The sequence below is a fragment of the Trachypithecus francoisi genome, unplaced genomic scaffold (genome assembly GCF_009764315.1).
Source record: "Trachypithecus francoisi isolate TF-2019V2 unplaced genomic scaffold, Tfra_2.0 Lachesis_group8, whole genome shotgun sequence".
NCBI lineage: Eukaryota > Metazoa > Chordata > Mammalia > Primates > Cercopithecidae > Trachypithecus > Trachypithecus francoisi.
In genome coordinates, this window is record NW_022681473.1 from 84213168 (window position 1) to 84230380 (window position 17213).

The 17213-nt window shown below is 39.7% G+C and overlaps 1 long non-coding RNA gene across 4 annotated transcripts in view; it reads left to right on the top strand.

Annotated features, from left to right (window-relative positions):
• Positions 1–17213, top strand: part of LOC117081651 — a 72015-nt gene that overhangs the window by 27907 nt on the left and 26895 nt on the right. For 2 of the 4 annotated variants that reach the window (XR_004436231.1, XR_004436233.1), the window contains exon 3: positions 4482–4609. The exons of 1 other annotated variant lie outside the window; for it this stretch is intronic. This is a non-coding gene — a long non-coding RNA (uncharacterized LOC117081651). Of the gene's footprint in view, positions 1–4481; positions 4610–8609; positions 8973–17213 lie in introns of those variants that run through there. One more of the 4 variants, XR_004436234.1, reaches the window with a different exon arrangement.

Sequence of the window (17213 nt, forward strand, 5' to 3'; positions counted from 1 at the left end):
ATTCACATTTTAGGTGCTGCACAGGGCAAAAGAAGGTTCTAGTGGAATTATTTATGTATTTATTTTTTTATTTTTTTATTTTTTTGCCTCCCTGGAAGATTGGGTGATTACAGGAAGGTGTATTCACATGAGGAAAATGTGATGAACTTGTAGCATCAGTACCCTACAAACTTGAAACCCATCATAAAAAGCATTGATGATATAGCAGAAGGTACTTTGGTTGACACCAGGTCAACTCTTAGATCAGATAAAATTCCTAACATGGCAGAGTTACAGTGGACAGCTGCTTTTTTGTCTCTCTTTGAGAATGTTATTATATTCTGTTTAATTGCAGCAAAAAAATTTACATTTAAAATCAAGAAAGCAAAGTCAGAGACCTAGTTATAACCTCTAGAAACCCAAGAGTTTACTGAAGGTACTATTTCTCTGGGAATTTTAAGCCATCTTATGGGAGAAAAAGTTTCTAGAATGTTAGCCCAGTCTACTTTTGGGAAAACCAATCACTGGAAAAACACAATTATTGGGATGCACACTGCTGATATATAGGCATATGCTGTGCTTTCAATCTTTTTCCCCACAGTGTTATCACTCTGCTTCTGCCTTGAGGAAACAGCAAAGGGGTTGGCAGGACAACTAAGCTTTTCCCTTGAGAACATTTAAGCAGGCAACTCAAAGACTCTCTTTCCTACTAGAGCAAGAAAGAAAACCACAGGAAAGTTGAAAACAGGCTGAAGACAGACCTCTGAATGTGTTTCTAAACATTTCTAAAAATTTATTATTCTAATAAAAAGGCCCAGAGTAAGTTAGAAGAACATGTTCAGCTTGGTTTGAAGAATAAGCAGTGATTACACTTAATTAATGAAAATTGTACTAGATTATATCATGTCATTTATATTTAATTCTTGCTCTAAATTTTGTATCACTTAAAAATATAATAATTGGGCATGGTAGATACTTAACTCATTTACTCAGCCCATATTTATTATGTATCTACTACACTAGCTACTGAGACAACAGTGGTAAACAGACATGGTTCCTGCCCTTGTGAGGCTTATAGTCTAGGGATAAAGAAAGTCTTAATAAAATCATCTCATTAAAAATATGTAAATTTTCAGCTGAGACAAATGCTGTGAAGGTAGGAAGTATATGGTGTTTGAGAACCTATAACAGTCAGATTGTACCTATCTGGAAGTCCCTGGGGAAGTGATGTTTTTGTAGAGAGGTAATAAATGAATGGATGATAACAGGGCTTAGAGGAAGGAGAAGGAGAATGGTTCCAGCAGAGGAAACAGTGTCTGCAAAGTCCTGAGCAGGAGGTAGGGGACCAACTTAGAGAAACTGAGACTACTGTGATGAAAACAGAGCAAAGAGGAGCTTGAATATTAAAGGATAGTAAGATAGGGAGGAACAGAGAAGACGATGCAAAGCACTCAATCTCTCCATGCCCCAATATCTTCGCATATATAATGGGAATAATAGTAATATCTATATTTAGGTTCATTATGAAAATTAAATATTAATATGCATAAAGCACATAGTACCTGTGTACTTTGTGCTAGCTGTTACCACTCTTTCCCATATCCCACTGACAGTAGTCTAGCCATGTTATAATTAGAGATCTTGCTTTATTCCTAACAATATGATCAATTGCTTGAGGTCAGGGATTTTGTCCTGTTCATCTTTGGATTGCTTGGGTCTTAAACATAATAATGGCTAAATAAAATATTTTCCAAATTATTTTTTCCTGGAACTTACCATATGCAAGGCCTATCTAGGCACAGTGAAGCCTCAAGTTCTTTGAGACTTTCATAGTTTGAGGATACTAATATTTAAAACAATTTCTTATCAAAATGTAACATACACACAGCAAAAGAAACATAAGTCAAAATTTTGACTTACTATATTTTCACAAACAAATACATTCTTGTAACCAACTGTCAGATGAAGAAACATTATCTGCACTCAGGAAAGCTCTTTTGTCCTATTTTGGTCATTATTCACCAAGGGGAGTCACTATTCTGACTTCAACTTGACTGTTTTGTAGTTTAGATAAAGAGGATAAAACAATATAGACACTTTCCTGTCTAACTTGTTTCACTCAACATTATAGTTGTGAGGTCTATCCACATTGTTGTGTATAGTCATAGTTTGTTCATTTTTATTGCTGTAGATCATACTATAAGTTATTTGTTCATTCTACTCTTGATGGGCTTTTGGGCAGTGCCCATCCCAGTCTGTGACTATTATAAATAGTATTGCTTTCAACATTCCAGAACATGTCATTTGGTGAGTAGATTTATATACATTTTTATTGGCTACATGCCTAGGAGTAAAATGCTGGGTCATAGGGCATACATACATTCAGCTTTAGGAGACATGGCTGAGCTGTTTTCCAAAGAGCTTGTACCAATTTATATGGACACCAGCAGTCCATGAAAGTTGCAGTTCCTTCACATGTTCATCAACACTTGGCATTTTCTTTCTTTTTCTATATTAATTATGCTCAAAATTCATATTTGATCAGCTTCTCACCAGATTGGAATGTAGAGACTGTGGTACATCTCCATGGCAGGGAAGCCATGGCTGTGTCATTCATTCAGATGATTCCCTGCCAGAAATCTTTTATTCAATAATCAGTGATTAAGAGCCTACTCTGTTCTAGCTGCTGGAGATTCCAGGGGAAAAGAATATGGTCCCAGGTCACGAGCCATCATGGCTCAAGTCAAGAGAAGAGCAATGAAGTTGGATTCTTATATATACAAACAAGGGACACAACAATATAGAGAATGGGATTTTCTGACTACCTGGGGGCCACAGAGAAGGCTTACAGAGGAGAGGACATTTGCGTTCTGAGGCAAGAGGTTACCACAGGCTTAGGTGGAGGAGAGTCCTGTACTCTCACATAGAGGAAATGTACCAAGGCTCAGAAGTATGAAAGGGCATGGCGGCCGGGCGCGGTGGCTCAAGCCTGTAATCCCAGCACTTTGGGAGGCCGAGACGGGTGGATCACGAGGTCAGGAGATCGAGACCATCCTGGTCTACACGGTGAAACCCCGTCTCTACTAAAAAATACAAAAAACTAGCCGGGCGAGATGGCGGGCGCCTGTAGTCCCAGCTACTCGGGAGGCTGAGGCAGGAGAATGGCGTAAACCCGGGAGGCGGAGCTTGCAGTGAGCCGAGATCGCGCCACTGCACTCCAGCCTGGGCGACAGAGCGAGACTCCGTCTCAAAAAAAAAAAAAAAAAAAAAAAAAAAAAGAAAGGGCATGGCACATGGAACCTTGTGTTTGGATAACCAAGGGATCCTTCCTCCCACCTAAAGCAGAAATCCCTTGTACAGCACCTCAACTGCAGCTGCTCAGTCTCTTCTTGGAACCCTCCAAGACCATCTCCTTGCTACCTCTGAGCAGATCCTCTTATTTTCATGGAGAATAATCAATAAAGTTAATAATAACAATCACTCCTTTCCGCTAACACTCATTATATGCTAGACATATCATGAACAGTTTTGTTTAGATTACTGTCTCTGCTCTTTCCAAGAGTCCTATTATGTAGGTACCATTGTTATTCCTATTCAATAGCTGAGGAAACTGAGATAAAGACATGTGCCCAAATCAGACTGTATAGATTTCTAGAGCCAGGAACTGAACCTAGATTTTTCTGACTTTTGAATTCATACTCTTTTCCTTATTTTGTGCCAAAACCATATTTTTTCCTTTTGCTTCATCATCATAATCTATAATCATTTTTGCCACATACAATCAGTTAAAAAATAAATTTAAAAAAACCATGACTCTCATACAAATATAAAAATGAGTATATGTGTGAAAGATTTTATTCTATTCATGTTATAACTGGTTCAAATAATAATGTGAAGAACAGATACACTTATAGATCAAAGTAGTTAAATTAATATACAAATGGAGGCAAACCTGGTTTTTCTACAGGGATTCTGGGGTCTCTTTAATAAGGACACTAATCCCATTGATAAAAGCTCTACTCTTGATCTAATTACCTCCTAAGGGCCTCACCTCCAATGTCACGCCATTGGGATTTAGATTTCAATATTTGAATTTTGGGGGGACACAAATGTTCAGACCATGGCATTCATTTTTTGATGCACTCCAGTATTTCAATGTCTCTATTAAAGTGTAGCATCTTGAATGGAACAATATACTCAAAGATTGTCTTTACCAACTTGAAATAAGTTGGGACATCATTAAAATTCTGAATACTTAATTTATATTAATGCATTTGTATTTCAGTTAGCTTTATGTTTTGGCTTGCTGCTTTGCCATATCCAGCCCATTTCCGTTTCCTCCTGGGCACACAACTAGACCACATTTTCCATGTCTCTTGCAATTAATTGTGGCCATATGACTGAGCTCTGGCCAATGAAACATGGCCAAAAGCGGTAGGTATCATTTCTGGGCAGAAGCAGGTGGGTATACCTTTTTCTTTGTCTCTCTCTTCATTTATCAGTTGAATGGGAAAAACTCTAACCACCATAAGGAAGGCCAAGCCACAGCTGGAAAGAGACTGGGCCCCTGAATGTTGATGTTGAAGGCTGCTGGGCCATGCCACCACACCAGACTGTGTCCTAGGGAGAGGTACGTATATTGTGCTAAGTCACAGAGACTATAAGGTTTAGCATACAGCAGCTAGAGCCATTTAACTAAAACAGGGTAACAGTGGTCTCCCTTGTCTTGACCTTCTCTTCCACTACTTCCCTGAAGTATTAACAAGAGATCTGCAATTTCATCTACAACTTCTCCCAGCACAGTGAGAATTATTCTATCAGGGGAGCCTCAAGGTCACTTAGATAAATTCTGAACTCTCTTACGGTCTTTTTTGCTCCTGGATCTCTATAGAGTCTGGCTAGTATGACCCTGCTTTTTCCAATCTGACAACTATTGATTCTTAAAAGAAGAGATAAACTGAGGCAGGATTTGGGCAGTTCTTCATTTTCTTTGTATTGGCAACACTGCAACATCTGAGAGTTGTTGTTTCCTTTGACAACAAAACAGAAAGCATGTGTCTTTCCTCCTGCCGAGTGGCAAAACAAGCTGCCCATCCCACACACTGTCCAGAACAGCAGGTCCTCACGGTATTCTCAGAAAATCCAGGCAGAATGAAGAGAAAAAGGAAGGCCAATGCCAGCCAGTTGCATCTTTCATAGAGTAGGTTAAGCATTGGCCTGGCATAAGGGACACAGGCATGCTGATATGGCTGATGGGCTCCTCATGCCATATCATTAGTACTCTGAATGACTCAGATACTGTTATTTCCTGGTAGGTGATGTTGACTTGAGATCTAGAAGAAACACTGGTCCAGAAGTCACAATGCCTGGGTTTCAATGGATCCAAAAATAGCTACCACTTATGGGGTCCTTGCTGTGTTTTAGATCTTCCTGGACACTTTGTATGCATCATATCAAGCACCTCTTTTGGAATAAGATATAAATTTCCATGCCTATAAATTTTATAGATATCTCTATTTACAGATATCTCCATTTTACAGATAAAGACAGTGAAGCTCTGTCTGCTATATGCTCGATATAGTTAGTATGAGCATACTAACTATATGTTAGTATGTTAGTCCCTCCCGGAAATAGATTAGGACTCTGACTTGGATGAGTTTAAAATCTCCTTAAGGAAGTGAGACTGATACTTTCCTGAAGTAATCTGGCAATTGCACCCAATAGCATACAAAGCTAGATGGAGATGGAGTGTCCCGGCTGGAGGGAGTGGGAATGAGAGTCACACCCAGCCTGAGAGGCCTGGATTGCCAGGTACCAGGCTTCAGGATGGACAGACACCAGGAGCTAAGTGGGAGTACAGCCAGCCTTGAGGTGTATACGGGAAGACATAGTTGAAACTAGTCTGGGAGACGGGAGACAGGATATTTGGAGTAAGCTCAGGATAGCCTGTTTTTATTCTATTTGGCAACTGGACCAGGACCGTCCTTAGAGCAGTAATTCTTAACCTTGGCAAGACATAAAAGGTGCTGAGGAAAATTTTTTAAAAACACGAATACCTGAGCCTCATCCCTCAAGATTCTGATTTCGTGTGCCTGATTTAATGGGGTTGGGTCTTGGCATTGGGATTTTTCAGAGCTGCCCAGAAGATACCAAAATGAATTCAACACTGAGATACCACTGCCTTAAAGGCACCACCACACACTTACCTATCATTCCTGAATTGTCTCAAAGGTGCTTCTCCACTCACTAGTTGTTGGTAACTCTTATAGGTGTTTAGCAGAGAAGGAAACTATCAAAGAACCCTGGAGTTAAGAAGGGCAGGCTTTCTGGAAAAGGTGGGACTCCAGGGAGCCCTTGAAGGACTAAAGTTACTCTCAGGACAGGAGGGCTGTAAAGCAATAGAGCCAAAGAGCTGGAGCCCCCAAATCCTGTCTGCCAGATCAAATCCTGCTTCCCTGTAAGGAAAGAGGCATGATAAACATTTTGTTTTTATTTTTCTCTCCCAAAATCTGCTTGTGTAAAAAGTAAAAAAGACACAGCTTCGAGGAAAAAAAAATTAGGCTTCTAAAGCAATCTACTGCTTGAGAAAATAGTAGCATCTCTATATTTTAAGCGGTGAGTTTATGAGACAAATTCTTTTTCGGGGTCCAATGAAAAGGATTGAAAATATAATTGAAATTCCAAGCAGATTTTGGGAGAGAAAAAGAAAAACAAAACAAAACAACCCTAAAGGCAGGCCTGAGCAAAGTGCTGGCAGGCTGAGAAAACAAAGATTTAGATGAATCAGCCTAGGAAGATGGAAGTTCATTCTTTCTGTGCTGCCCGAGGACGATAACACAGAGGCAGAATATTCTCTTGTACTTTGTCAGAATTTTTCAAGCTTCTGTGGTATTTACACTCACCTAGCAGAATGAGAAGTAGAACCCAGAGGTCCTTCTCCCCACCATACCACACCTGGCTTAGAATCTTGAAAAGGCACATTTGATGTTCCTTCTGTTGGACTGCCACGTTCACTTTAGGATCCCTTCAGGGCAGCGTGTTCTCTCCAGGTCTTCATTTCTTTGACTTTCCTGAAAACAAATGGGAGGCCCAGGCTCCTACTTTCCGTTCTCAAGTCATCCTTGAGGATTTATCTTCAATGGTCAGAATGGCTGTGCAAGCTGTGGACCATGGAAATCCAAGCTGGTAATAAGGCTGCTACTACTGCTGGTGGGATTTGCAGGCCCAGTGGGAGCCTCCCTTCTAATCTCTCCAGACCAAGGCCTGGCCCCACCCCACCCCACTCCACCCTAGGGTATCCCCATTAAATAAGGAAGGCAGATTTCAAGCTGGTCCTAAAGATTCATCTTTTAGTCTCTAGGTGCCTCATCAGCTTTGAGTCCAGGGCTTTTAATTCCAGGCCCTGGAAGTTTTTCCTTCAGCATTGGCCATGTTCCCTCTGTCCTGTTGGGTTCCCTGCAGCATGTTTGATGATTGCTAAAGTTGGTTTTACCAATGAATACAGCCTCCATTCCTGCCTGCTGTTCCTCTCATGCTACTGAATTTTAAGTAGGACAGAGTTACCCAGGATCTTTTTCCTCATGTCTTTAAAAGCAACCAAAAAGCTGAATATAAAAATGGACAATGGCCATTTTTAAGTGGATAAGTGTCCATCACCAGACAAATGGTTAAAGAAAATGTAGTACATATACACAATGGAGTACTGTTCAGCCATAAAAAGAATGAGATCCTGTCATTGGCAACAACATGAATGGAACTGGAAGACATTAAGTGAAAGAAGCCAGACACAGAAAGACAAACTTTGGATGTTCTCATTTATTTGTGAGAGCTAAAAAGTTAAAACGATTGAACTCATGGAGATACAGAGTAGAATGATGGATACCAGAGGCTGGGAAGGGTAGTCAGGGAGGTGAGAAGTGGGGATGATTAATGAGTATAAAAATATGGTTAGATAAAATGAATAAGATCTAGTATTTGATAGCACAACAGGGTGGTTACAGTCCACAATAATTTATTGTATATTTAAAAATAACTAAAAGAGTATAATTGGATGGTTTGTCACATAAAAGAAAGGATAAATGCTTAAGGTGATGGATACCCCATTTATCCTGATGTAATTATTACACATTGTATGCCTGTATCAAAATATTCCATGTATCCTATAAATATATATACCCACACAAAATATATGTACCCACACACACAAAAAAATCAGACTGAAGGATTCCATTTATATAAAGTCCACGAACAGGCACAACAGGTCTATGCTGGTGGAAATAAGAAAGTGGTTGACTCTGTGATGGAGGGGAGGGATGGTGGGGAGTGAGAAAGGAATGGGTTGAATTGACTGGAAAAGATCATCAGGAAGCTTTCCAGAGGTTCAGAAATGTTCTAGATCTTATTGAGTGATGGGTACGTGACACATACAGTTGTCAAAACTCATTGATCTGAATACTTCAGGTCTGTGCATTTTATGATACATAAATTACACCTTGTATTCACACTCTTATGGAATTCCCTCTCCTGGATTGTGCACTGGACGTAGCAACTCCCTTTCAACAAATAGATAACGGCAAAAGTGAGGCGTTGTCACTTCTGGGATGAGGTTACAAGAAGGCTGTGGCTTTCAGGTGCTCTCTTGCCGTTCTTGCCTCGCTTGCTCCCTATCGTGAACTGCTGTATGAAGAGGCCCGCATGGCAAGGAATTGATGACTCTGACCAACAGCCAGCAAGAACTTGAGACCTGGCAGCAGCTACATGACTGAGTTTGAAAGCAGCTCTTCCCCCAGCTGAGACTTGAGAGGAAACCACAGTCCCTCCTGGTATTTTGATTGTAGCCTTGAATGAGACCCTGAGCCAGAGCCACCCAGTTAGGCTATGCCTGGATTCTCAACCCACAGAGACTAAGAGATAATAAATATTTGTTGCTCTAAGTCACTGCATGTTAGGGTAATTTATTCTAAGGCAATACATAACTAATGCACCAATGAAATCTGGTCTGTATTTAAAATTTGTAATGCCCATTAAAAAGAAAGTGAAGCACAGTACCTAGTAGCATATGCTTCTGTTCTTTTCCTTGCCCAGAGGATCTTCTCTGACATTTGCAACAACACTGAATGGAACTCAGTCACCCCACCCAATTCTTCCCCTGGAAAGCCTTCTTACAGAATAGCAGTTTTACAATATTACAATGACTAGGGCATACAGACATACTCACAGAAGACCTTCTCCAAGGCATAGGAAGAGAGATTCTCCACATTGTCTTATGGGAGCACTCCTAGTTCTGAGCTGTTAGTGGAATTCAAACATCCTGACACCTGGGATGGAGAGAGGTGAGAGGAAGCTCTGTTGGATGGATGGATGGTCTCACTCAGATGGTTGGTCTTTACCTGCAAGTCCTCCCTCACATCTCCACCTCCCTTGGCTGGTGAAGGTAGAGAGAGATGCAGCCTCCTTGGCAAGCATCACCTTTGCTGGAAGGACAATGCAGAGAATGTGAACTCTGGAACCACACGGACCTGGGTTCAAATCTCAGGTTCACTTTTATGAGCTGGGTGACCTTTAGTGGATCATGAATCCTCTCTGAGGCTCTTGGGGACCTCATCTATGAAATTAAGAGAACTCTCACCTTGAGGAGTTATTGTAAGAATTAGAGACATGCACCAACATGGATGAGTCTAAAATGCATTATACTAAGGGAAAGAAGCCAGATGCAAAAGGCTACATTACATGACATTCTGGAAAAGGCAAAACTGCAGTAACAGAAAACAGACCAGTGGATGCCAGAGGTGAGAGGTGGGAAGAGGGGTGGACTACAAAGGCCGCAAAATAATTTTTTAGGGCAATGGCACTGTTCTGTATCTTGATTACAGTGATGGCTACAGAAATGTATGTATTTGTCCAAAAATCACAGAACTATACACTAAAAAGGTCGAATTTTGCAGTATGTAAATTATAAACCTGCTTTTAAAATTAATGGAAGGATGTAAAATGTGCAGACTCAATAACTCTCTCAGTCTAGCTCACCAAGACGGCTGTACAAGCTTAGTCACAGCTCTGAGCTTGCTGAGGTAGTCAAGGTCTTAGTGACGCTCTGAGCTCCCTGAGTTAGTGAGGGTCTTATAAGCCAAGCTTGTCTTTCCCATAACCCTCCCTCCTCAGCCTCTAAGACTGTCTGCCAACTCCTCCTTGCCCTGGGGGGACTTGTTGCTTTAGGGTAAACAGACTCAGCCCCAGAGGCTGGGCTAGGTATGACCAAGTATAACATCCAGGCAGCTCAGAACCACCATGACCATCCACATCTACTGAAACAAAGGTAATGTTCTGCCCTATTCTTCAAGATCCCATTAGTTAACAAGGGAACCTTAAGAGTCCATCATTTTCATCAGCCATCAGCATCGAGGCAAATATATGTTTTTTACTCCAAGCCAGAAAATATGATGTTCGCACAACTGCAGAGCAGTGGCCTGCGAATCAAACGTGGATGTCATATGTAACCTACTAACAAAGTTATGTATTCCCCCTCCCTTGCACCAGGGAGGTAAGGAGCTGGAATTGTGAGTTTTTAATCAAGCCAGCAAATGAGAAATACATAGAATATGGCAATGGTGCCTATTAATCACCTTAAAGTTTCCATGGGAATGGTCCCAGCCAGAAGCTTTCATTTCTGTGGAAACCACAAAGGCAGTTTGGACAAAAGAAAATGAAACCAGGGCAAGGAAGGGCTAGGTAAGACTGAATTCCAAGGTTGGTCTGATGGAAGGCTTAGGAGTTTTCAAAGCCTGGACAAAGCCTTGTGTTATCCAGCTCTGGCAAAGGCATCTCAGCCTGGGCACGGGTGAGTAGCCCAGATGTCCCAACTTCTTTAGGCCTGAGGACTGCTAAGGAAACCCAGGGAGGCTTGTATGAGTAGTATACAGTGAAAGCATAGTAGGAGAAAAGAAAAAATGGCAGGGAAGAATGTGCACCCAATTGTGGGTGTCAGGAAGGAGTTTCTGACACCCATAATTGGGATGGCACTCCTCCTTTGCAGTCCCAAGGGTGCCCTGAACTTGTCTCCATGGTAATACAGACCACTTTAAAGGAATAGCCTGCTTGCTTGTCTCCACCACCAGATTCCTCATTAAGAATAGAGTGTACAGAATTCATTATTGTATTAATAGAATCTAGCTCAGGGCTCAGCCTCTATAACAACTACAGTCATGCTTAATGATGGGGACATGTTCTGAGAAATGCATTGTTGGGTGGCTTTGACATCATGTCAATATCATAGAGTATGCTTACCAAACCTAGATAGTAGAGCCTACTATTAGGTTGGTGCAAAAGTAATTGCAGTTTTTGCCATTAAAAGTAATGTATTCCATTGCTATCAAACCTGTACAGTATGTCACTGTAATGAATACTGTAGGCAATTGTAACACAATGGTAAATATTTGTGTATCTAAACACATCTAATCATAAAAAATATAGTATAAAAGTCAAGTAAAAAATACAGTATAAAAGATTTAAAATAGCACCACTGTGTTTATAAAACACTTACCATGAATGAAGCTTGTGTGACTGGGTGTTGCTCTGAGTGGGTCAGTGAGTGAGTAGAGAGTGAATGTGAAGGCCAAGACATTACTGTACACTACTGTAGACTTTATAAACATGGTACACTTAGGCTACACTAAATTTATTTAAAAATTTTTCTTTCTTTAAAAACAGATTAACCTTAACTTACTATAACTTCATTACAAATTTTAAATATAAGTTTTAAACATTTTGACTTTTTTATAATAACACTAAGCTTAAAAACAAAACACATAGTATAGCTGTACAAAAATATTTTCTTTCTGGCCGAGCACGGTGGCTCATGCCTGTGATCCCAACACTTTGGGAGGTTGAGGTGGGTGGATCAATTTGAGGCAGAAGTTCAAGACCAGCCTGGCTAACATGGTAAAACCCCATCTCTACTAAAAATACAGAAAACTAGCCAGGTGTGTGGTGGCACACACCTGTAATCCCAGCTACTTGAGAGGTTGAGGCTCAAGAATTACTTGATCCTGGGAGGTGGAGATTGCAGCCAGCCAAGATTGACCCACTGCACTCCAGCCTGGGCGACAGAGCAAGACTCTGTCTCAAAAAAATTTTTTTCCTTCTTTGTTTGCTTATTCTATAAGCTGTTTTCTATTTCAAGCCTTTCACTTGTTTTTATTTTTTTAACTTTTTTGTTAAAAAAAAACTAGCCCACAGGCCAGGCGCAGTGGCTGACGCCTGTAATCCCAACACTTTGGGAGGCCGAGGTGGGCAGATCACGAGGTCAGGAGATCGAGACCATCCTGGCTAACACAGTGAAACTCCGTCTCTACTAAAAATACAAAAAATTAGTCAGGTGTGGTGGCGGGCGCCTATAATCCCAGCAACTCAGGAGGCTGAGGCAGAAGAATGCCATGAACCTGGGAGGCAGAGGTTGCAGTGAGCCGAGATCACACCACTGCACTCCAGCCTGGGTGACAGAGCGAGACTCCATCTCAAAAAAACAAACAAACAAACAAAAAACTAGCCCACAAACACACACATTAGCCTAGGGCTACACATCACTGTCTTCCACCTCCACATCTTGTCCCACTGGAAGTTCTTCAGAGGCAGTAACATGCATGGGGTTGTCATCTCCTATGATAACAATGCCTTCTTCTGGAACATTCCCTGAAGGACCTGCCTGAGATTTACAGTTAACTTTTTAAATATATATAAGTAGAAGGAGTATACTCTAAAATCACAATTAAAAGTTAATACATAAACCAGTAACATATAGTAAATACATAAAGCAGTAATATAGTTGTTTATCATTATCAAGTATTATGTGCTGTACATAATTTTATGTGCTGTACTTTTATGACTGACAGCACAGATTTGTTTACACCAGCATCACCACAAACACGCAAGTAATAGGTTGCACTATGACATTAAGATGGCTATGATGTCACTAGGCATCAGGAATTTTTCAGCCTCATTATAATCTTATGGGACTACTGTCATATATGCAGTCCATTATTGACTGAAACATCCAGTATGACGTCATGACTGTACTACAACAGGAATAGCGAAACCCTAACATAACAATAAAATCTAATGCAGACTGTACTTACAGTGTGTCAGGGACATAAAATGTTTCCATCTATTACATTTCTAAATTCTCATTGTTAATATTATACATATTTTATAGAGGAGGAAACTGAGGCAGAGAGAATTCAAGATGTTTGCCCAAGACCACATTGCTGATAAGTGGCAGAGCTGAATATATAATTAAATTACTGTAATTTAGTTACAGTAAATCACTCACCCTAGCACTACCCTACTGCCCTACCTACATTTCCCCCACCCCTACACCCCACACACAAGGTCCAGAAGTCCCTCCCCTACTGCCTTCTCCCCTGAAGGGTACAATTGATCAGAAACAGTATGTCCAGCTCCCCACTCTCCTGTCTCTCCGTCTTCTCTCCTCAAAACTTCTGCATTAAAAATGAAATCAGATATACAGAACAATTTCACAAGGAAGACAGATTAGCAAAGCCATGATTTTAATTTCCTCTGCCACATAGAATCTTTTCTTAGTTAATTCAAAATAATCCAGTCCTTACTGGCATCTTGTATTTTTAAAAATTGACTATCAGTGCCTCAGGACCCATCGGCTAAAATGATAAAAGCATTTCCAAATAAGATTCAAATTATTAATGCCTAATGGAAAGGTCCCCTGATGCCTAAGCAGCCTCTCATATCACTTTTCTTATCAGCCTCTCTCACTAGGAGAAAATACTTTTGAGAATAAATGTTAAAGAATCCAGATAAGTGACAGAAACATTCCACTCATCCATGCCTAACCATTGGCTTCTTCCCCAGCATTCCTTGACATAAAAATTTCTGGATTGGGCTCATCCATATTTATAAGTCATAAGCCCAAACTACATAAACTCAGAACAGTTTGTTGGTGACTGGCCTGTGTACTTTTCTGGAAGAAAAAAGGTGGCTTACATTCAATGCAGCAAGCTTTCATTGTGAGCCCACTATATGCCATGAACAGTACCAGGGGTGGGGGCAGAAGAAACACAGATTAGCAAAGTTATGATTTTAATTTCCTCTGCCACATAGGACCTTTTCTTAATTAATTCAAAACACTTTCCATGTGCTTTGCCCCATGTGCTTTCTATGTGCCTATGACTTAAAGAGATAGATATACCAAAAGCATAGTAAAACAATATGTGTTAACAGTAAGGACAAAGCAAAGAAATAATTCTGCTCTGGGAAGTACATGGAGACAGAGGAGTTTGGGAAATGTTTGTAGGGTTAAAGTCCCCGGAATTGAAACCTCAAGAATGAGGATCAGTCCCCTGCAATCATCAAACTGAAAATTTTTTACCCATTGGAGTGGTGAAAATATCATATGGTTGTTTTAAAGTTTATTTCTCTGATTACAAACTAGTGAGGATCAACATCTTTTCATGTTTACATGGCCATTTGGTTTTCCTTTGTGATTTCCCCACTTTTCTATTCTATTGAATTTTTAAAAATTATTATTTATTTGAAAGAGTTTGTCAGTAAATGTATTGAAAACAATTACTAGGTCGGCTTTTGAATTTCCTTTTCTTTATAGCACTCTTTGCCACAGAGGTGTTTCTTTTTTTTTTTTTTTTTTCTGAGACAGAGTCTTGCTCTGTAGCCCAGGCTGGAGTACAGTGGCGTGATCTCAGCTCACTGCTACCTCCGCCTCCTGGGTTCAAGCGATTCTCCTGCCTCAGTCTCCCAAGTAGCTGGTACCACAGGCACACTCCACCATGCCTGGCTAATTTTTGTATTTTCAGTAGCGATGGGTTTCACCATGTCAGCCAGGATAGACTCGATCTCGTGACCTCGTGATCCACCCGCCTCAGCCTCCCAAAGTGCTGGGATTACAGGCGTGAGCCACCGCGCCCAGTCCAGGTGTTTCAATTTTAATGTCATCAGATTTAGCAATTCTTTCTTTTATGGTGTATACCTTCTGTGTCTTATCAAAACTCTATCCATACTCTGATGTGATAAAGATGTTCTTCTATATGTTTTTTGTTACTGTTTCTGAAATTCCATTTTTATTAAATATAACAAAACATTATTTGCATAGCTATAAGGTGGAAAATGTTGTCAATCCTACTACTATTCACTGTCTCTTGCACAAATCCTTAAGCCTCTTACTTCTCACTGTCTCTTACTCCCTTAGCTAAACCAAAATCTGGTTATATAAAAAGTTTTGCTTCCATGATATCTTCACATGCAGAGCTGACCAATGCTGAAGAAAAACTCAATCATGACAACTGGTAACCTCTTAAACCTAAACACTGACTACACGGTTCCATAATATTGTCTGACAATTATACCTTAGTCTCTTCGTCCATCCACTCATCTTCTAAAAGACCATTTCTTCTCTCTAGTCAAATATTTAACACTGCCTTCTTGTACATCACTTGTAAAAATATTGTTAAAAAAAAACACGTAACATTAAACTTATTATTAACCGTTTTTAAATGCACAGCTCACTAGTATTAAGTATAGTTCTATTGTTGGGCCACAAATCTATGGAAGCTTTTCATCTTGCATCACTAAAATTGCATACCTACTAAACTCTAATTCCTCCTCCCTCCATCCCTTGGTAACCACCTTTCTACTTTCTGGTTCTGTGATTTCGACTACTCTATTTTTAAAAAATTTTGTTTATAATTGACATACACTAATTGTATATGTTTATGGGGTACAGTGTGATGTTTCACTATATGTATACATTGTATAATGGTCAAATTAGGATAGTTAGCATGATTGTATCACCTCATCACCTCAAACCTTTATCATTTCTTTGTGGTGATAACTTTCAAGATCCTTTTTCCTAGTTATCTTAAAATATACAATACATTGTTCTTAACTATAGTCATCCTACTATGTAATGGAACCAAAATTATCTTCCTATCTGACTATAACTTTGTACTCATTGACTGAGTTTCCCTGTCTTCCCCTTATCCCTCACCTCCTCAGCCTCTGATTACTACCATTCTGCTCTATACTTCTATGAGTTCAACTTTCCTAGATTCCACATATGAGTGAGATCATGCAGTATTTGTCCTTCTGCACCTGGCTTATTTTACTTAACATTGTGTCCTTCAGGTTCATTGATTTTGCTACAAATGACAGGATTGCATTCCTTTTAATAGCTGAATAGTATTCCATTGTGTACTTATACCACATTTTCTTTATTTGTTTATCTGTTGATGTACACACAGGTTGACTTCATATCTTGGCTATTGTGAATGGTGTTTAAATAAACATAGGAATGCAGATATCTTTTTAATATACTTAATTCCTCTGGCTATATACCCAGTAGTTGAATTGGTGAGTCTTTTGGTAGTTCTATTTCTAGTTTTTTGAAGAATTTTCATACTGTTTTTTCCTTTTCCTTTTTAATAGATAAAATAGTACCATCAGACAAGAACATACTGTTTTTCATAATGGCTGAACTAATCTACACTACCACCAAGAGTGTATGAGTTCCCTTTCTTTGCATCCTTACCAGCATTTGTTAATTTTTGTCTTTTTGATTATAGCCATTCTAACTGGGGTGAGAGGTCAGATCTCATTGTGGTTTTAATTTGCATTTCTTTGATGATTAGTGATATTGAGCATCTTGTTATATATCTGCATGTCTTTTTTGATAAATGTTTATTCAGGTCTTCTGCCCACTTAAAAATTAGATTATGTGTTTTTGTTTTTTGCTATTGAGTTGAGTTCCTTATATATTGTGGATATTAATTTATTGTCCAGTGCATAGTTTGCAAATATTTTCTCCCATTTTCTATGTGTCTCTTCACTCTGTTGACTGTTTCCTTTGCTGTGCAGAAGTTATGTGATCCCATTCATCTATTTTTGCCTTGGTTGCCTATGCTTCTAGGGTATTATTCAAGAAACCTTTGCTCAGACCAATGTCCTGGAGAGTTTCCCAAATGTTTTCTTATAGTAGTTTCATAATTTGGGGTCTAATATTTAAGTCTTTTATTCATTTTTATTTTTGTATATGTGAGAGATGGGGTTCTAGTTTCATTCTTCTGCATATGGCTATCCAGTTTCCCCATCACCATTTATTGAAGACACTGTCCTTGCCCCAGTGTATGTTCCTGGCACCTTTGTCAAAAATGAGTTCCCTGTAGATGTGTGGATTTATTTCTGGATTTTCTCTT